Raw genomic sequence first — 20,776 nt, 5'->3', positions numbered from 1 at the left:
GGATGAGAGTGGTAGAGAGACAGTGTGTGTGGGAGGATGGGAGTGGTAGAGAGACAGTGAGGGTGTGAGGATGGGAGTGGTAGAGAGACAGTGTGTGGGAGGATGGGAGTGGTAGAGAGACAGTGTGAGGATGAGGATGAGAGTGGTAGAGAGACAGTGTGAGGATGGGAGTGGTAGAGAGAGTGTGAGTGTGAGGATGAGAGTGGTAGAGAGACAGTGTGAGTGTGAGGATGGGAGTGGTAGAGAGACAGTGTGTGTGTGAGGATGGGAGTGGTAGAGAGACAGTGAGTGGGAGGATGGGAGTGGTAGAGAGACAGTGTGTGTGTGAGGATGGGAGTGGTAGAGAGACAGTGTGAGTGTGAGGATGGGAGTGGTAGAGAGACAGTGTGTGTGGGAGGATGGGAGTGGTAGAGAGACAGTGTGAGGATGAGGATGAGAGTGGTAGAGAGACAGTGTGAGGATGGGAGTGGTAGAGAGAGTGTGAGTGTGAGGATGAGAGTGGTAGAGAGACAGTGTGAGTGTGAGGATGGGAGTGGTAGAGAGACAGTGTGTGTGTGAGGATGGGAGTGGTAGAGAGACAGTGAGTGGGAGGATGGGAGTGGTAGAGAGACAGTGTGTGTGGGAGGATGGGAGTGGTAGAGAGACAGTGTGTGTGTGAGAATGGGAGTGGTAGAGAGACAGTGTGAGTGTGAGAATGGGAGTGGTAGAGAGACAGTGTGTGGGAGGATGGGAGTGGTAGAGAGACAGTGTGAGTGTGAGAATGGGAGTGGTAGAGAGACAGTGTGTGGGAGGATGGGAGTGGTAGAGAGACAGTGTGTGTGGGAGGATGGGAGTGCTGGCGAGACAGTGTGAGTGTGAGAATGGGAGTGGTAGAGAGACAGTGTGAGTGTGAGGATGGGAGTGGTAGAGAGACAGTGTGAGTGTGAGAATGGGAGTGGTAGAGAGACAGTGTGTGTGGGAGGATGGGAGTGGTAGAGAGACGGTGTGTCGGTGGATGGGAGTGGTAGAGAGACGGTGTGTGTGGGAGGATGGGAGTTGTAGAGAGACAGTGTGTGGGAGGATGGGAGTGGTAGAGAGACAGTGTGTGTGGGAGGATGGGAGTGGTAGAGAGACAGTGTGTGGGAGGATGAGAGTGGTTGAGAGACAGTGTGTGTGAGGATGGGAGTGGTAGAGAGACAGTGTGTGTGGGAGGATGGGAGTGGTAGAGAGTTGGTGTGTGTGGGAGGATGGGAGTGGTAGAGAGACAGTGTGTGGGAGGATGGGAGTGGTAGAGAGACAGTGTGTGGGAGGATGGGAGTGGTAGAGAGATGGTGTGTGGGAGGATGGGAGTGGTAGAGAGATGGTGTGGGAGGATGGGAGTGGTAGAGAGACAGTGTGTGTGGGAGGATGGGAGTGGTAGAGCAGTGTGGGAGGATGGTGGAGCGTGTGTGGGAGGATGGGAGTGGTAGAGAGACAGTGTGTGTGGGAGGATGGGAGTGGTAGAGAGACGGTGTGTGGGAGGATCGGAATGGTTGAGAGACCATGTGTGTGGGAGGATGGGAGTGGTAGAGAGACAGTGTGTGTGGGAGGATGGGAGTGGTAGAGAGACAGTGTGTGTGGGAGGATGGGAGTGGTAGAGAGACAGTGTGTGTGTGGGAAGATGGGAGTGGTAGAGAGACGGTGTGTGGGAGGATGGGAGTGGTAGAGAGACGGTGTGTGGGAGGATGGGAGTGGTAGAGAGACAGTGTGTGTGGGAGGATGGGAGTGGTAGAGAGAAAGTGTGTGTGGGAGGATGGGAGTGGTAGAGAGACAGTGTGTGTGTGAGGATGGGAGTGGTAGAGAGACAGTGTGTGGGAGGATGGGAGTGGTAGAGAGACAGTGTGAGGATGAGGATGAGAGTGGTAGAGAGACAGTGTGAGGATGGGAGTGGTAGAGAGAGTGTGAGTGTGAGGATGAGAGTGGTAGAGAGACAGTGTGAGTGTGAGGATGGGAGTGGTAGAGAGACAGTGTGTGTGTAAGGATGGGAGTGGTAGAGAGACAGTGAGTGGGAGGATGGGAGTGGTAGAGAGACAGTGTGTGTGTGAGGATGGGAGTGGTAGAGAGACAGTGTGTGGGAGGATGGGAGTGGTAGAGAGACAGTGTGTGTGGGAGGATGGGAGTGGTATAGAGACAGTGTGTGTGTGGGAAGATGGGAGTGGTAGAGAGACGGTGTGTGGGAGAATGGGAGTGGTAGAGAGACGGTGTGTGTGGGAGGATGGGAGTGGTAGAGAGACAGTGTGTGGGAGGATGGGAGTGGTAGAGAGACAGTGTGTGTGGGAGGATGGGAGTGGTAGAGAGACAGTGTGTGGGAGGATGAGAGTGGTTGAGAGACAGTGTGTGTGGGAGGATGGGAGTGGTAGAGAGACAGTGTGTGGGAGGATGAGAGTGGTTGAGAGACAGTGTGTGTGAGGATGGGAGTGGTAGAGAGACAGTGTGTGTGGGAGGATGGGAGTGGTAGAGAGATGGTGTGTGGGAGGATGGGAGTGGTAGAGACAGTGTGTGTGGGAGGATGGGAGTGGTAGAGAGACAGTGTGTGTGGGAGGATGGGAGTGGTAGAGAGACAGTGTGTGGGAGGATGAGAGTGGTTGAGAGACAGTGTGTGTGAGGATGGGAGTGGTAGAGAGACAGTGTGTGTGGGAGGATGGGAGTGGTAGAGAGTTGGTGTGTGTGGGAGGATGGGAGTGGTAGAGAGACAGTGTGTGGGAGGATGGGAGTGGTAGAGAGACAGTGTGTGTGGGAGGATGGGAGTGGTAGAGAGACAGTGAGTGTGTGAGGATGGGAGTGGTAGATAGACAGTGTGAGGATGAGGATGAGAGTGGTAGAGAGACAGTGTGAGGATGGGAGTGGTAGAGAGATTGTGAGTGTGAGGATGAGAGTGGTAGAGAGACAGTGTGAGTGTGAGGATGGGAGTGGTAGAGAGACAGTGTGTGTGTGAGGATGAGAGTGGTAGAGAGACAGTGTGTGTGTGAGGATGAGAGTGGTAGAGAGACAGTGTGAGTGTGAGGATGGGAGTGGTAGAGAGACAGTGTGTGTGTGAGGATGGGAGTGGTAGAGAGACAGGGAGTGGGAGGATGGGAGTGGTAGAGAGACAGTGTGTGTGTGAGGATGGTAGTGGTAGAGAGACAGTGTGAGTGTGAGAATGGGAGTGGTAGAGAGACAGTGTGTGGGAGGATGGGAGTGGTAGAGAGACAGTGTGTGTGGGAGGATGGGAGTGGTAGAGAGACAGTGTGTGTGTGGGAAGATGGGAGTGGTAGAGAGACGGTGTGTGGGAGGATGGGAGTGGTAGAGAGACGGTGTGTGTGGGAGGATGGGAGTTGTAGAGAGACAGTGTGTGGGAGGATGGGAGTGGTAGAGAGACAGTGTGTGTGGGAGGATGGGAGTGGTAGAGAGACAGTGTGTATGGGAGGATGGGAGTAGTAAAGAGACAGTGTGTGGGAGGATGGGAGTGGTAGAGAGATGGTGTGTGGGAGGATGGGAGTGGTAGAGACAGTGTGTGTGGGAGGATGGGAGTGGTAGAGAGACAGTGTGTGTGGGAGGATTGGAGTGGTAGAGAGACAGTGTGTGGGAGGATGAGAGTGGTTGAGAGACAGTGTGTGTGAGGATGGGAGTGGTAGAGAGACAGTGTGTGTGGGAGGATGGGAGTGGTAGAGAGACAGTGTGTGGGAGGATGGGAGTGGTAGAGAGACAGTGTGAGGATGAGGATGAGAGTGGTAGAGAGACAGTGTGAGGATGGGAGTGGTAGAGAGAGTGTGAGTGTGAGGATGAGAGTGGTAGAGAGACAGTGTGAGTGTGAGGATGGGAGTGGTAGAGAGACAGTGTGTGGGAGGATGGGAGTGGTAGAGAGACAGTGTGAGTGTGAGGATGGGAGTGGTAGAGAGACAGTTTGTGTGTGAGGATGGGAGTGGTAGAGAGACAGTGAGTGGGAGGATGGGAGTGGTAGAGAGACAGTGTGTGTGGGAGGATGGGAGTGGTAGAGATACAGTGTGTGTGTGAGGATGGGAGTGGTAGAGAGACAGTGAGTGGGAGGATGGGAGTGGTAGAGAGACAGTGTGAGTGTGAGGATGGGAGTGGTAGAGAGACAGTGTGTGTGTGAGGATGGGAGTGGTAGAGAGACAGTGAGTGGGAGGATGGGAGTGGTAGAGAGACAGTGTGTGTGGGAGGATGGGAGTGGTAGAGAGACGGTGTGTGGGCGGATGGGAGTGGTAGAGAGACAGTGTGTGTGGGAGGATGGGAGTGGTAGAGAGACGGTGTGTGGGAGGATTGGGAGTGGTAGAGAGACAGTGTGTGTGGGAGGGAGGATGGGAGTGGTAGAGAGACAGTGTGTGTGGGAGGATGGGAGTGGTAGAGAGACAGTGTGTGTGGGAGGATGGGAATGGTAGAGACAGTGTGTGTGGGAGGATGGGAGTGGTAGAGAGACAGTGTGTGTGGGATGATGGGAGTGGTAGAGATACAGTGTGTGTGTGAGGATGCGAGTGGTAGAGAGACAGTGTGTGTGGGAGGAGGGGAGTGGTAGAGAGATAGTGTGTGGGAGCATGGGAGTGGTAGAGAGACAGTGAGTGTGTGAGGATGGGAGAGGTAGAGGGAAAGTGTGTGTGGGAGGATGGGAGTGGTAGAGAGACAGTGTGTGTGGGAGGATGGGAGTGGTAGAGAGACAGTGTGTGTGGGAGGATTGGAGTGGTAGAGAGACAGTGTGTGGGAGGATGAGAGTGGTTGAGAGACAGTGTGTGTGAGGATGGGAGTGGTAGAGAGACAGTGTGTGTGGGAGGATGGGAGTGGTAGAGAGACAGTGTGTGGGAGGATGGGAGTGGTAGAGAGACAGTGTGAGGATGAGGATGAGAGTGGTAGAGAGACAGTGTGAGGATGGGAGTGGTAGAGAGAGTGTGAGTGTGAGGATGAGAGTTGTAGAGAGACAGTGTGAGTGTGAGGATGGGAGTGGTAGAGAGACGGTGTGTGGGAGGATGGGAGTGGTAGAGAGACAGTGTGAGTGTGAGGATGGGAGTGGTAGAGAGACAGTTTGTGTGTGAGGATGGGAGTGGTAGAGAGACAGTGAGTGGGAGGATGGGAGTGGTAGAGAGACAGTGTGTGTGGGAGGATGGGAGTGGTAGAGAGACAGTGTGTGTGGGAGGATGGGAATGGTAGAGACAGTGTGTGTGGGAGGATGGGAGTGGTAGAGAGACAGTGTGTGTGGGAGGATGGGAGTGGTAGAGATACAGTGTGTGTGTGAGGATGGGAGTGGTAGAGAGACAGTGTGTGTGGGAGGAGGGGAGTGGTAGAGAGATAGTGTGTGGGAGCATGGGAGTGGTAGAGAGACAGTGAGTGTGTGAGGATGGGAGAGGTAGAGAGACAGTGTGTGTGTGAGGATGGGAGTGGTAGAGAGACAGTGTGAGTGTGAGGATGGGAGTGGTAGAGAGACAGTGTGTGTGGGAGGATGGGAGTGGTAGAGAGACGGTGTGTGTGGGAGGATGGGAGTGGTAGAGAGACAGTGTGTGTGGGAGGATGGGAGTGGTAGAGAGACGGTGTGTGGGTGGATGGGAGTGGTAAAGAGACGGTGTGTGGGAGGATGGGAGTGGTAGAGAGACGGTGTGTGGGAGGATTGGGAGTGGTAGAGAGACAGTGTGTGTGGGAGGATGGGAGTGGTAGAGAGACAGTGTGTGTGGGAGGATGGGAGTGGTAGAGAGACAGTGTGTGTGGGAGGAGGGGAGTGGTAGAGAGACAGTGTGTGGGTGGGAGGATGGGAGTGGTAGAGAGACAGTGTGTGTGGGAGGATGAGAGTGGTAGAGAGACAGTGTGTGTGGGAGGATGGGAGTGGTAGAGAGACGGTGTGTGTGGGAGGATGGGAGTGGTAGAGAGACAGTGTGTGTGTGAGGATGGGAGAGGTAGAGGGAAAGTGTGTGTGGGAGGATGGGAGTGGTAGAGAGACAGTGTGTGTGTGAGGATGGGAGTGGTAGAGAGACAGTGTGTGTGTGAGGATGGGAGTGGTAGAGAGACAGTGTGTGTGTGAGGATGGGAGTGGTAGAGAGACTGTGTGTGTGGGAGGATGGGAGTGGTAGAGAGACAGTGTGTGTGTGAGGATGGGAGTGGTAGAGAGACAGTGTGTGTGGGAGGATGGGAGTGGTAGAGAGACGGTGTGTGTGGGAGGATGGGAGTGGTAGAGAGACAGTGTGTGTGGGAGGATGGGAGTGGTAGAGACAGTGTGTGTGGGAGGATGGGAGTGGTAGAGAGACAGTGTGTGTGGGAGGATGGGAGTGGTAGAGACAGTGTGTGTGGGAGGATGGGAGTGGTAGAGAGACGGTGTGTGTGGGAGGATGGGAGTGGTAGAGAGACAGTGTGTGTGGGAGGATGGGAGTGGTAGAGACAGTGTGTGTGGGAGGATGGGAGTGGTAGAGAGACAGTGTGTGTGGGAGGATGGGAGTGGTAGAGACAGTGTGTGTGGGAGGATGGGAGTGGTAGAGAGACAGTGTGTGTGGGAGGATGGGAGTGGTAGAGACAGTGTGTGTGGGAGGATGGGAGTGGTGAGAGAGACAGTGTGTGTGTGAGGATGGATTGGTAGAGAGACGGTGTGTGGGAGGATTGGGAGTGGTAGAGAGACAGTGTGTGTGGGAGGATGGGAGTGGTAGAGAGACAGTGTGTGTGGGAGGATGGGAGTGGTAGAGAGACAGTGTGTGTGGGGAGGATGGGAGTGGTAGAGACAGTGTGTGTGGGAGGATGGGAGTGGTAGAGAGACAGTGTGTGTGGGAGGATGGGAGTGGTAGAGATACAGTGTGTGTGAGGATGGGAGTGGTAGAGAGACAGTGTGTGTGGGAGGAGGAGTGGTAGAGAGACAGTGTGTGTGGGTGGATGGGAGTGGTAAAGAGACGGTGTGTGGGAGGATGGGAGTGGTAGAGAGACAGTCTGTGTGGGAGGATGGGAGTGGTAGAGAGACGGTGTGTGGGTGGATGGGAGTGGTAAAGAGACAGTGTGTGTGGGAGGATGGGAGTGGTAGAGAGACGGTGTGTGGGAGGATGGGAGTGGTAGAGAGACGGTGTGTGGGAGGATGGGAGTGGTAGAGAGACAGTGTGTGTGGGAGGATGGGAGTGGTAGAGATACAGTGTGTGTGTGAGGATGGGAGTGGTAGAGAGACAGTGAGTGTGTGAGGATGGGAGAGGTAGAGGGAAAGTGTGTGTGGGAGGATGGGTGTGGTAGAGAGACAGTGTGTGTGTGAGGATGGGAGTGGTAGAGAGACAGTGTGAGTGTGAGGATGGGAGTGGTAGAGAGACAGTGTGTGTGGGAGGATGGGAGTGGTAGAGAGACTGTGTGTGTGGGAGGATGGGAGTGGTAGAGAGACAGTGTGTGGGAGGATGGGAGTGGTAAAGAGACGGTGTGTGGGAGGATGGGAGTGGTAGAGAGACGGTGTATGGGAGGATTGGGAGTGGTAGAGAGACAGTGTGTGTGGGAGGATGGGAGTGGTAGAGAGACAGTGTGTGTGGGAGGATGGGAGTGGTAGAGAGACAGTGTGTGTGGGAGGATGGGAGTGGTAGAGACAGTGTGTGTGGGAGGATGGGAGTGGTAGAGAGACAGTGTGTGTGGGAGGATGGGAGTGGTAGAGATACAGTGTGTGTGAGGATGGGAGTGGTAGAGAGACAGTTGTGTGGGAGGAGGGGAGTGGTAGAGAGACAGTGTGTGGGTGGGAGGATGGGAGTGGTAGAGAGACAGTGTGTGTGGGAGGATGAGAGTGGTAGAGAGACATGTGTGTGGGAGGATGGGAGTGGTAGAGAGACGGTTTGTGTGGGAGGATGGGAGTGGTAGAGAGACGGTGTGTGGGTGGATGGGAGTGGTAAAGAGACAGTGTGTGTGGGAGGATGGGAGTGGTAGAGAGACGGTGTGTGGGAGGATGGGAGTGGTAGAGAGACGGTGTGTGGGAGGATGGGAGTGGTAGAGAGACAGTGTGTGGGTGGGAGGATGGGAGTGGTAGAGAGACAGTGTGTGTGTGAGGATGGGAGTGGTAGAGAGACAGTGTGAGTGTGAGGATGGGAGTGGTAGAGAGACAGTGTGTGTGGGAGGATGGGAGTGGTAGAGAGACGGTGTGTGTGGGAGGATGGGAGTGGTAGAGAGACAGTGTGTGTGGGAGGATGGGAGTGGTAAAGAGACGGTGTGTGGGAGGATGGGAGTGGTATAGAGACGGTGTGTGGGAGGATTGGGAGTGGTAGAGAGACAGTGTGTGTGGGAGGATGGGAGTGGTAGAGAGACAGTGTGTGTGGGAGGATGGGAGTGGTAGAGAGACAGTGTGTGTGGGAGGATGGGAGTGGTAGAGACAGTGTGTGTGGGAGGATGGGAGTGGTAGAGAGACAGTGTGTGTGGGAGGATGGGAGTGGTAGAGATACAGTGTGTGTGAGGATGGGAGTGGTAGAGAGACAGTGTGTGTGGGAGGAGGGGAGTGGTAGAGAGACAGTGTGTGGGTGGGAGGATGGGAGTGGTAGAGAGACAGTGTGTGTGGGAGGATGGGAGTGGTAGAGAGACAGTGTGTGTGGGAGGATGGGAGTGGTAGAGACAGTGTGTGTGGGAGGATGGGAGTGGTAGAGAGACAGTGTGTGTGGGAGGATGGGAGTGGTAGAGATACAGTGTGTGTGTGAGGATGGGAGTGGTAGAGAGACAGTGTGTGGGAGGAGGGGAGTGGTAGAGAGACAGTGTGTGGGTGGGAGGATGGGGAGTGGTAGAGAGACAGTGTGTGTGGGAGGATGAGAGTGGTAGAGAGACAGTGTGTGTGGGAGGATGGGAGTGGTAGAGAGACGGTGTGTGTGGGAGGATGGGAGTGGTAGAGAGACAGTGTGTGTGTGAGGATGGGAGTGGTAGAGAGACAGTGAGTGGGAGGATGGGAGTGGTAGAGAGACAGTGTGTGTGGGAGGATGGGAGTGGTAGAGAGACAGTGAGTGGGAGGATGGGAGTGGGTGAGAGACAGTGTGTGTGGGAGGATGGGAGTGGTAGAGAGACAGTGTGAGTGTGAGGATGGGAGTGGTAGAGAGACAGTGAGTGGGAGGATGGGAGTGGTAGAGAGACAGTGTGTGTGGGAGGATGGGAGTGGTAGAGAGACGGTGTGTGGGCGGATGGGAGTGGTAGAGAGACAGTGTGTGTGGGAGGATGGGAGTGGTAGAGAGACGGTGTGTGGGAGGATTGGGAGTGGTAGAGAGACAGTGTGTGTGGGAGGATGGGAGTGGTAGAGAGACAGTGTGTGTGGGAGGATGGGAGTGGTAGAGAGACAGTGTGTGTGGGAGGATGGGAATGGTAGAGACAGTGTGTGTGGGAGGATGGGAGTGGTAGAGAGACAGTGTGTGTGGGAGGATGGGAGTGGTAGAGATACAGTGTGTGTGTGAGGATGGGAGTGGTAGAGAGACAGTGTGTGTGGGAGGAGGGGAGTGGTAGAGAGATAGTGTGTGGGAGCATGGGAGTGGTAGAGACAGTGAGTGTGTGAGGATGGGAGAGGTAGAGGGAAAGTGTGGGAGGATGGGTGTGGTAGAGAGACAGTGTGTGTGTGAGGATGGGAGTGGTGAGAGACAGTGTGGTGGGGATGGGAGTGGTAGAGAGACAGTGTGTGTGGGAGGATGGGAGTGGTAGAGAGACGGTGTGTGTGGGAGGATGGGAGTAGAGAGGTGTGTGAGGATGGGAGTGGTAGAGAGACGGTGTGTGGGTGGATGGGAGTGGTAGAGAGACAGTGTGTGGGAGGATGGGAGTGGTAGAGAGACGGTGTGTGGGAGGATGGGAGTGGTAGAGAGACAGTGTGTGTGGGAGGATGGGAGTGGTAGAGAGACGGTGTGTGGGAGGATTGGGAGTGGTAGAGAGACAGTGTGTGTGGGAGGATGGGAGTGGTAGAGATACAGTGTGTGTGGGAGGATGGGAGTGGTAGAGAGACAGTGTGTGTGGGAGGATGGGAATGGTAGAGACAGTGTGTGTGGGAGGATGGGAGTGGTAGAGAGACAGTGTGTGTGGGAGGATGGGAGTGGTAGAGATACAGTGTGTGTGTGAGGATGGGAGTGGTAGAGAGACAGTGTGTGTGGGAGGAGGGGAGTGGTAGAGAGATAGTGTGTGGGAGCATGGGAGTGGTAGAGAGACAGTGAGTGTGTGAGGATGGGAGAGGTAGAGGGAAAGTGTGTGTGGGAGGATGGGTGTGGTAGAGAGACAGTGTGTGTGTGAGGATGGGAGTGGTAGAGAGACAGTGTGAGTGTGAGGATGGGAGTGGTAGAGAGACAGTGTGTGTGGGAGGATGGGAGTGGTAGAGAGACGGTGTGTGTGGGAGGATGGGAGTGGTAGAGAGACAGGTGTGGGAGGATGGGAGTGGTAGAGAGACGGTGTGTGGGTGGATGGAGTGGTAAAGAGACGGTGTGTGGGAGGATGGGAGTGGTAGAGAGACGGTGTGTGGGAGGATTGGGAGTGGTAGAGAGACAGTGTGTGTGGGAGGATGGGAGTGGTAGAGAGACAGTGTGTGGAGGATGGGAGTGGTAGAGAGACAGTGTGTGTGGGAGGATGAGAGTGGTAAAGAGACGTGTGTGTGGGAGGATGGGAGTGGTATAGAGACGGTGTGTGGGAGGATTGGAGTGGTAGAGAGACAGTGTGTGTGGGAGGATGGGAGTGGTAGAGAGACAGTGTGTGTGGGAGGATGGGAGTGGTAGAGAGACAGTGTGTGTGGGAGGATGGGAGTGGTAGAGAGACAGTGTGTGTGGGAGGATGGGAGTGGTAGAGAGACAGTGTGTGTGGGAGGATGGGAGTGGTAGAGAGACAGTGTGTGTGAGGATGGGAGTGGTAGAGAGACAGTGTGTGTGGGAGGATGGGAGTGGTAGAGAGACAGTGTGTGGGTGGGAGGATGGGAGTGGTAGAGACAGTGTGTGTGGGAGGATGGGAGTGGTAGAGAGACAGTGTGTGTGGAGGATGGGAGTGGTAGAGACAGTGTGTGTGGGAGGATGGGAGTGGTAGAGAGACAGTGTGTGTGGGAGGATGGGAGTGGTAGAGACAGTGTGTGTGTGAGGATGGGAGTGGTAGAGAGACAGTGTGTGTGGGAGGATGGGAGTGGTAGAGAGACAGTGTGTGGGTGGGAGGATGGGAGTGGTAGAGAGACAGTGTGTGTGGGAGGATGAGAGTGGTAGAGAGACAGTGTGTGTGGGAGGATGGGAGTGGTGAGAGACAGTGTGTGTGGGAGGATGGGAGTGGTAGAAAGACAGTGTGTGTGTGAGGATGGGAGTAGTAGAGACAGTGAGTGGGAGGATGGGAGTGGCAGAGACAGTGTGTTTGGGAGGATGGGAGTGGTAGAGAGACAGTGAGTGGGAGGATGGGAGTGGTGAGAGACAGTGTGTGTGGGAGGATGGGAGTGGTAGAGAGACAGTGTGGTGTGAGGATGGGAGTGGTAGAGAGACAGTGAGTGGGAGGATGGGAGTGGTAGAAGACAGTGTGTGTGGGAGGATGGGAGTGGTAGAGACGGGTGTGTGGGCGGATGGGAGTGGTAGAGACAGTGTGTGTGGGAGGATGGGAGTGGTAGAGAGACGGTGTGTGGGAGGATTGGGAGTGGTGAGAGACAGTGTGTGTGGGAGGATGGGAGTGGTAGACGAGAGACAGTGTGTGTGGGAGGATGGGAGTGGTAGAGACAGTGTGTGTGGGAGGATGGGAATGGTAGGAGACAGTGTGTGTGGGAGGATGGGAGTGGTAGAGAGACAGTGTGTGTGGGAGGATGGGAGTGGTAGAGAGATACGTGTGTGTGTGAGGATGGGAGTGGTAGAGAGACAGTGTGTGTGGGAGGATGGAGTGGTAGAGAGATAGTGTGGGAGGATGGGAGTGGTAGAGAGACAGTGAGTGTGTGAGGATGGGAGAGGTAGAGGAAAGTGTGTGTGGGAGGATGGGTGTGGTAGAGAGACAGTGTGTGTGAGGATGGGAGTGGTAGAGAGACAGTGTGATGTGAGGATGGGAGTGGTAGAGAGACAGTGTGTGGGAGGATGGGAGTGGTAGAGAGACGGTGTGTGTGGGAGGATGGGAGTGGTAGAGAATGTGTGTGTGGGAGGATGGGAGTGGTAGAGAGACGGTGTGTGGGTGGATGGGAGTGGTAAAGACGGTTGTGTGGGAGGATGGGAGTGGTAGAGAGACGGTGTGTGGGAGGATGGGAGTGGTAGAGACAGTGTGTGTGGGAGGATGGGAGTGGTAGAGAGACGGTGTGTGTGGGAGGATGGGAGTGGTAGAGGGACAGTGTGTGTGGGAGGATGGGAGTGGTAGAGACAGTGTGTGGGAGGATGGGAGTGGTAGAGAGACAGTGTGTGTGTGAGGATGGGAGTGGTAGAGAGACAGTGTGTGGTGGGAGGATGGGAGTGGTAGAGAGACGGTGTGTGTGGGAGGATGGGAGTGGTAGAGAGACAGTGTGTGTGGGAGGATGGGAGTGGTAGAGACAGTGTGTGTGGGAGGATGGGGAGTGGTAGAGAGACAGTGTGTGTGGGAGGATGGGAGTGGTAGAGAGACAGTGTGTGTGGGAGGATGGGAGTGGTAGAGAGACGTGTGTGTGGGAGGATGGGAGTGGTAGAGGAGACAGTGTGTGTGGGAGGATGGGAGTGGTAGAGACAGTGTGTGTGGGAGGATGGGAGTGGTAGAGAGACAGTGTGTGTGGGAGGATGGGAGTGGTAGAGACAGTGTGTGTGGGAGGATGGGAGTGGTAGAGAGACAGTGTGTGGGAGGATGGGAGTGGTAGAGACAGTGTGTGTGGGAGGATGGGAGTGGTAGAGAGACAGTGTGTGTGTGAGGATGGGATTGGTAGAGAGACGGTGTGTGGGAGGATTGGGAGTGGTAGAGAGACAGTGTGTGTGGGAGGATGGGAGTGGTAGAGAGACAGTGTGTGTGGGAGGATGGGAGTGGTAGAGAGACAGTGTGTGTGGGAGGATGGGAGTGGTAGAGACAGTGTGTGTGGGAGGATGGGAGTGGTAGAGTGACAGTGTGTGTGGGAGGATGGGAGTGGTAGAGATACAGTGTGTGTGTGAGGATGGGAGTGGTAGAGAGACAGTGTGTGTGGGAGGAGGGGAGTGGTAGAGAGACAGTGTGTGTGGGTGGATGGGAGTGGTAAAGAGACGGTGTGTGGGAGGATGGGAGTGGTAGAGAGACAGTCTGTGTGGGAGGATGGGAGTGGTAGAGAGACGGTGTGTGGGTGGATGGGAGTGGTAAAGAGACAGTGTGTGTGGGAGGATGGGAGTGGTAGAGAGACGGTGTGTGGGAGGATGGGAGTGGTAGAGAGACGGTGTGTGGGAGGATGGGAGTGGTAAGAGACAGTGTGTGTGGGAGGATGGGAGTGGTAGAGATACAGTGTGTGTGTGAGGATGGGAGTGGTAGAGAGACAGTGATGTGTGTGAGGATGGGAGAGGTAGAGGGAAAGTGTGTGTGGGAGGATGGGTGTGGGAGAGACAGTGTGTGTGTGAGGATGGGAGTGGTAGAGAGACAGTGTGAGTGTGAGGATGGGAGTGGTAGAGAGACAGTGTGTGTGGGAGGATGGGAGTGGTAGAGAGACGGTGTGTGTGGGAGGATGGGAGTGGTAGAGAGACAGTGTGTGTGGGAGGATGGGAGTGGTAAAGAGACGGTGTGTGGGAGGATGGGAGTGGTAGAGAGACGGTGTGTGGGAGGATTGGGAGTGGTAGAGAGACAGTGTGTGTGGGAGGATGTGAGTGGTAGAGAGACAGTGTGTGTGGGAGGATGGGAGTGGTAGAGAGACAGTGTGTGTGGGAGGATGGGAGTGGTAGAGACAGTGTGTGTGGGAGGATGGGAGTGGTAGAGAGACAGTGTGTGTGGGAGGATGGGAGTGGTAGAGAGACAGTGTGTGTGTGAGGATGGGAGTGGTAGAGAGACAGTGTGTGTGGGAGGAGGGGAGTGGTAGAGAGACAGTGTGTGGGTGGGAGGATGGGAGTGGTAGAGAGACAGTGTGTGTGGGAGGATGAGAGTGGTAGAGAGACAGTGTGTGTGGGAGGATGGGAGTGGTAGAGAGACGGTTTGTGTGGGAGGATGGGAGTGGTAGAGAGACGGTGTGTGGGTGGATGGGAGTGGTAAAGAGACAGTGTGTGTGGGAGGATGGGAGTGGTAGAGAGACGGTGTGTGGGAGGATGGGAGTGGTAGAGAGACGGTGTGTGGGAGGATGGGAGTGGTAGAGAGACAGTGTGTGGGTGGGAGGATGGGAGTGGTAGAGAGACAGTGTGTGTGTGAGGATGGGAGTGGTAGAGAGACAGTGTGAGTGTGAGGATGGGAGTGGTAGAGAGACAGTGTGTGTGGGAGGATGGGAGTGGTAGAGAGACGGTGTGTGTGGGAGGATGGGAGTGGTAGAGAGACAGTGTGTGGGAGGATGGGAGTGGAAGAGACGGTGTGTGGGAGGATGGGAGTGGTATAGAGACGGTGTGTGGGAGGATTGGGAGTGGTAGAGACAGTGTGTGTGGGAGGATGGGAGTGGTAGAGAGACATGTGTGTGGGAGGATGGGAGTGGTAGAGAGACAGTGTGTGTGGGAGGATGGGAGTGGTAGAGACAGTGTGTGTGGGAGGATGGGAGTGGTAGAGAGACAGTGTGTGTGGGAGGATGGGAGTGGTAGAGATACAGTGTGTGTGTGAGGATGGGAGTGGTAGAGAGACAGTGTGTGTGGGAGGAGGGGAGTGGTAGAGAGACAGTGTGTGGGTGGGAGGATGGGAGTGGTAGAGAGACAGTGTGTGTGGGAGGATGGGAGTGGTAGAGAGACAGTGTGTGTGGGAGGATGGGAGTGGTAGAGACAGTGTGTGGGAGGATGGGAGTGGTAGAGAGACAGTGTGTGTGGGAGGATGGGAGTGGTAGAGATACAGTGTGTGTGTGAGGATGGGAGTGGTAGAGAGACAGTGTGTGTGGGAGGAGGAGTGGTAGAGAGACAGTGTGTGGGTGGGAGGATGGGAGTGGTAGAGAGACAGTGTGTGTGGGAGGATGAGAGTGGTAGAGAGACAGTGTGTGTGGGAGGATGGGAGTGGTAGAGAGACGGTGTGTGTGGGAGGATGGGAGTGGTAGAGAGACAGTGTGTGTGTGAGGATGGGAGTGGTAGAGAGACAGTGAGTGGGAGGATGGGAGTGGTAGAGAGACAGTGTGTTTGGGAGGATGGGAGTGGTAGAGAGACAGTGAGTGGGAGGATGGGAGTGGGTGAGAGACAGTGTGTGTGGGAGGATGGGAGTGGTAGAGAGACAGTGTGAGTGTGAGGATGGGAGTGGTAGAGACAGTGAGTGGGAGGATGGGAGTGGTAGAGAGACAGTGTGTGTGGAGGATGGGAGTGGTAGAGACGATGTGTGTGGGCGGATGGGAGTGGTAGAGAGACAGTGTGTGTGGGAGGATGGGAGTGGTAGAGAGAAGGTGTGTGGGAGGATTGGGGTGGTAGAGAGACAGTGTGTGTGGGAGGATGGGAGTGGTAGAGAGACATTGTGTGTGGGAGGATGGGGAGTGGTAGAGAGACAGTGTGTGGGAGGATGGGAGTGGTAGAGACAGTGTGTGTGGGAGGATGGGAGTGGTAGAGAGACAGTGTGTGTGGGAGGATGGGAGTGGTAGAGATACAGTGTGTGTGTGAGGATGGGAGTGGTAGAGAGACAGTGTGTGTGGGAGGAGAGTGGTAGAGAGATAGTGTGTGGGAGCATGGGAGTGGTAGAGAGACAGTGAGTGTGTGAGGATGGGAGAGGTAGAGGGAAAGTGTGTGTGGGAGGATGGGTGTGGTAGAGAGACAGTGTGTGTGTGAGGATGGGAGTGGTAGAGAGACAGTGTGAGTGTGAGGATGGGAGTGGTAGAGAGACAGTGTGTGTGGGAGGATGGGAGTGGTAGAGAGACGGTGTGTGTGGGAGGATGGGAGTGGTAGAGAATCAGTGTGTGTGGGAGGATGGGAGTGGTAGAGAGACGGTGTGTGGGGAGGATGGGAGTGGTAGAGAGACAGTGTGTGGGAGGATGGGAGTGGTAGAGAGACGGTGTGTGGGAGGATGGGAGTGGTAGAGAGACAGTGTGTGTGGGAGGATGGGAGTGGTAAGAGACGGTGTGTGGGAGGATTGGGAGTGGTAGAGAGACAGTGTGTGTGGGAGGATGGGAGTGGTAGAGAGACAGTGTGTGTGGGAGGATGGGAGTGGTAGAGAGACAGTGTGTGTGGGAGGATGGGAGTGGTAGAGACAGTGTGTGGGAGGATGGGAGTGGTAGAGAGACAGTGTGTGTGGGAGGATGGGAGTGGTAGAGATACAGTGTGTGTGAGGATGGGAGTGGTAGAGAGACAGTGTGTGTGGGAGGAGGGGAGTGGTAGAGAGATGGTGTGTGGGAGGATGGGAGTGGTAGAGACAGTGAGTGTGTGGAGGATGGGAGTGGTAGAGAGAAAGTGTGTGTGGGAGGATGGGTGGTGGAGAGACGTGTGTGTGTGAGGATGGGAGTGGTAGAGAGACAGTGTGTGTGTGAGGATGGGAGTGGTAGAGAGACAGTGTGTGTGGAGGATGGGAGTGGTAGAGAGACGGTGTGTGTGGGAGGATGGGAGTGGTAGAGAGACAGTGTGTGTGGGAGGATGGGAGTGGTAGAGACAGTGTGTGGGTGGATGGGAGTGGTAAAGAGACGTGTGTGGGAGGATGGGAGTGGTAGAGAGACGGTGTGTGGGAGGATTGGGAGTGGTAGAGAGACAGTGTGTGTGGGAGGATGGGAGTGGTAGAGACAGTGTGTGTGGGAGGATGGGAGTGGTAGAGAGACAGTGTGTGTGGGAGGATGGGAGTGGTGAGAGACAGTGTGTGTGGGAGGATGGGAGTGGTAGAGAGACAGTGTGTGGGAGGATGGGAGTGGTAGAGATACAGTGTGTGTGTGAGGATGGGAGTGGTAGAGAGACAGTGTGTGTGGGAGGAGGGGAGTGGTAGAGAGACAGTGTGTGGGTGGGAGGATGGAGTGGTAGAGAGACAGTGTGTGTGGGAGGATGAGAGTGGTAGAGAGACAGTGTGTGTGGGAGGATGGGAGTGGTAGAGAGGGTGTGTGTGGGAGGATGGGAGTGGTAGAGAGACAGTGTGTGTGGAGGATGGGAGTAGTAGAGAGAAAGTGTGTGGGAGGATGGGAGTGGTAGAGAGACAGTGTGTGTGAGGATGGGAGTGGTAGAGACAGTGTGTGTGTGAGGATGGGAGTGGTAGAGAGACAGTGTGTGTGTGAGGATGGGAGTGGTAGAGAGACAGTGTGTGTGGGAGGATGGGAGTGGTAGAGAGACAGTGTGTGTGTGAGGATGGGAGTGGTAGAGAGACAGTGTGTGTGGGAGGATGGGAGTGGTAGAGAGACGGTGTGTGTGGGAGGATGGGAGTGGTAGAGAGACAGTGTGTGTGGGAGGATGGGAGTGGTAGAGACAGTGTGTGTGGGAGGATGGGAGTGGTAGAGAGACGGTGTGTGTGGGAGGATGGGAGTGGTAAGAGACAGTGTGTGTGGGAGGATGGGAGTGGTAGAGACAGTGTGTGTGGGAGGATGGGAGTGGTAGAGAGACAGTGTGTGTGGGAGGATGGGAGTGGTAGAGAGACAGTGTGTGGGAGGATGGGAGTGGTAGAGAGACAGTGTGTGTGGGAGGATGGGAGTGGTAGAGAGAGTGTGTGTGGGAGGATGGGAGTGGTAGAGAGACAGTGTGTGTGGGAGGATGGGAGTGGTAGAGACAGTGTGTGTGGGGAGGATGGGAGTGGTAGAGAGACAGTGTGTGTGTGAGGATGGGAGTGGTAGAGAGACGGTGTGTGGGAGGATTGGGAGTGGTAGAGAGACAGTGTGTGTGGGAGGATGGGAGTGGTAGAGAGACAGTGTGTGGGAGGATGGGAGTGGTAGAGAGACAGTGTGTGTGGGAGGATGGGAGTGGTAGAGACAGTGTGTGTGGGAGGATGGGAGTGGTAGAGTGACAGTGTGTGTGGGAGGATGGGAGTGGTAGAGATACAGTGTGTGTGTGAGGATGGGAGTGGTAGAGAGACAGTGTGTGGGAGGAGGGGAGTGGTAGAGAGACAGTGTGTGTGGGTGGATGGGAGTGGTAAAGACGGTGTGTGGGAGGATGGGAGTGGTAGAGAGACAGTCTGTGTGGGAGGATGGGAGTGGTAGAGACGGTGTGTGGGTGGATGGGAGTGGTAGAGACAGTGTGTGTGGGAGGATGGGAGTGGTAGAGAGACAGTGTGTGTGGGAGGATGGGAGTGGTAGAGAGACGTGTGTGGGAGGATGGGAGTGGTAGAGAGACAGTGTGTGTGGGAGGATGGGAGTGGTAGAGATACAGTGTGTGTGTGAGGATGGGAGTGGTAGAGAGACAGTGAGTGTGTGAGGATGGGAGAGGTAGAGGGAAAGTGTGTGTGGGAGGATGGGTGTGGTAGAGAGACAGTGTGTGTGTGAGGATGGGAGTGGTAGAGAGACAGTGTGAGTGTGAGGATGGGAGTGGTAGAGAGACAGTGTGTGTGGGAGGATGGGAGTGGTAGAGAGACGGTGTGTGTGGGAGGATGGGAGTGGTAGAGAGACGGTGTGTGTGGAGGATGGGAGTGGTAAGAGACGGTGTGTGGGAGGATGGGAGTGGTAGAGAGACGGTGTGTGGGAGGATTGGGATGGTAGAGACAGTGTGTGTGGGAGGATGGGAGTGGTAGAGAGACAGTGTGTGTGGGAGGATGGGAGTGGTAGAGACAGTGTGTGTGGGAGGATGGGAGTGGTAGAGAGACAGTGTGTGGGAGGATGGGAGTGGTAGAGACAGTGTGTGTGGGAGGATGGGAGTGGTAGAGAGACAGTGTGTGTGTGAGGATGGGATTGGTAGAGAGACGGTGAGTGGGAGGATTGGGAGTGGTAGAGAGACAGTGTGTGTGGGAGGATGGGAGTGGTAGAGAGACAGTGTGTGTGGGAGGATGGGAGTGGTAGAGAGACAGTGTGTGTGGGAGGATGGGAGTGGTAGAGACAGTGTGTGTGGGAGGATGGGAGTGGTAGAGTGACAGTGTGTGGGAGGATGGGAGTGGTAGAGAGACATGTGTGTGTGAGGATGGGAGTGGTAGAGAGACAGTGTGTGTGGGAGAGGGGAGTGGTAGAGAGACAGTGTGTGGGAGGATGGGAGTGGTAGAGAGACGGTGTGAGGGAGGATGGGAGTAGTAGAGACAGTCTGTGTGGGAGGATGGGAGTGGTAGAGGGTGAGAAGAGACGGTGTGTGGGAGGATGGGAGTGGTAGAGAGACGGTGTGTGGGAGGATGGGAGTGGTAGAGACAGTGTGTGGGAGGATGGGAGTGGTAGAGAGACAGTGTGTGTGGGAGGATGGGAGTGGTAGAGAGACAGTGTGTGTGGAGGATGGGAGTGGTAGAGAGACAGTGTGTGTGTGAGGATGGGAGTGGTGAGAGACAGTGTGTGTGTGAGGATGGGAGTGGTAGAGAGACAGTGTGTGTGGGAGGATGGGAGTGGTAGAGAGACGTGTGTGTGGGAGGATGGGAGTGGTAGAGAGACGTGTGTGTGGGAGGATGGGAGTGGTAAAGAGACGGTGTGTGGGAGGATGGGAGTGGTAGAGAGACGGTGTGTGGGAGGATTGGGAGTGGTAGAGAGACAGTGTGTGTGGGAGGATGTGAGTGGTAGAGAGACAGTGTGTGTGGGAGGATGGGAGTGGTAAGAGACAGTGTGTGTGGGAGGATGGGAGTGGTAGAGACAGTGTGTGTGGGAGGATGGGAGTGGTAGAGAGACAGTGTGTGTGGGAGGATGGGAGTGGTAGAGATACAGTGTGAGTGAGGATGGGAGTGGTAGAGAGACAGTGTGTGTGGGAGGAGGGGGTAGAGAGACAGTGTGTGGGTGGGAGGATGGGAGTGGTAGAGAGACAGTGTGTGTAGGAGGATGAGAGTGGTAGAGAGACAGTGTGTGTGGGAGGATGGGAGTGGTAGAGAGACGGTGTGTGTGGGAGAGATGGGAGTGGTAGAGAGACGGTGTGTGGGTGGATGGGAGTGGTAAGAGACAGTGTGTGTGGGAGGATGGGAGTGGTAGAGAGACGGTGTGTGGAGGATGGGAGTGGTAGAGAGACGGTGTGTGGGAGGATGGGAGTGGTAGAGAGACAGTGTGTGGGTGGGAGGATGGGAGTGGTAGAGAGACAGTGTGTGTGTGAGGATGGGAGTGGTAGAGAGACAGTGTGAGTGTGAGGATGGGAGTGGTAGAGAGACATTGTGTGTGGGAGGATGGGAGTGGTAGAGAGACGGTGTGTGTGGGAGGATGGGAGTGGTAGAGAGACAGTGTGTGTGGGAGGATGGGAGTGGTAAAGAGACGGTGTGTGGGAGGATGGGAGTGGTATAGAGACGGTGTGTGGGAGGATTGGGAGTGGTGAGACAGTGTGTGTGGGAGGATGGGAGTGGTAGAGAGACAGTGTGTGTGGGAGGATGGGAGTGGTAGAGAGACGGTGTGTGTGGGAGGATGGGAGTGGTAGAGACAGTGTGTGTGGGAGGATGGGAGTGGTAGAGAGACAGTGTGTGTGGGAGGATGGGAGTGGTGGAGATACAGTGTGTGTGTGAGGATGGGAGTGGTAGAGAGACAGTGTGTGTGGGAGGAGGGGAGTGGTAGAGACAGTGTGTGGGTGGGAGGATGGGAGTGGTAGAGAGACAGTGTGTGTGGGAGGATGGGAGTGGTAGAGAGACAGTGTGTGTGGGAGGATGGGAGTGGTAGAGACAGTGTGTGTGGGAGGATGGGAGTGGTAGAGAGACAGTGTGTGTGGGAGGATGGGAGTGGTAGAGATACAGTGTGTGTGTGAGGATGGGAGTGGTAGAGAGACAGTGTGTGTGGGAGGAGGGGAGTGGTAGAGAGACAGTGTGTGGGTGGGAG

This window comes from Salmo salar, chromosome ssa20 (assembly GCF_905237065.1).
Source record: "Salmo salar chromosome ssa20, Ssal_v3.1, whole genome shotgun sequence".
In the NCBI taxonomy this organism is placed as follows: Eukaryota; Metazoa; Chordata; class Actinopteri; order Salmoniformes; family Salmonidae; genus Salmo; species Salmo salar.
This window is presented reverse-complemented; position numbering follows the sequence as displayed.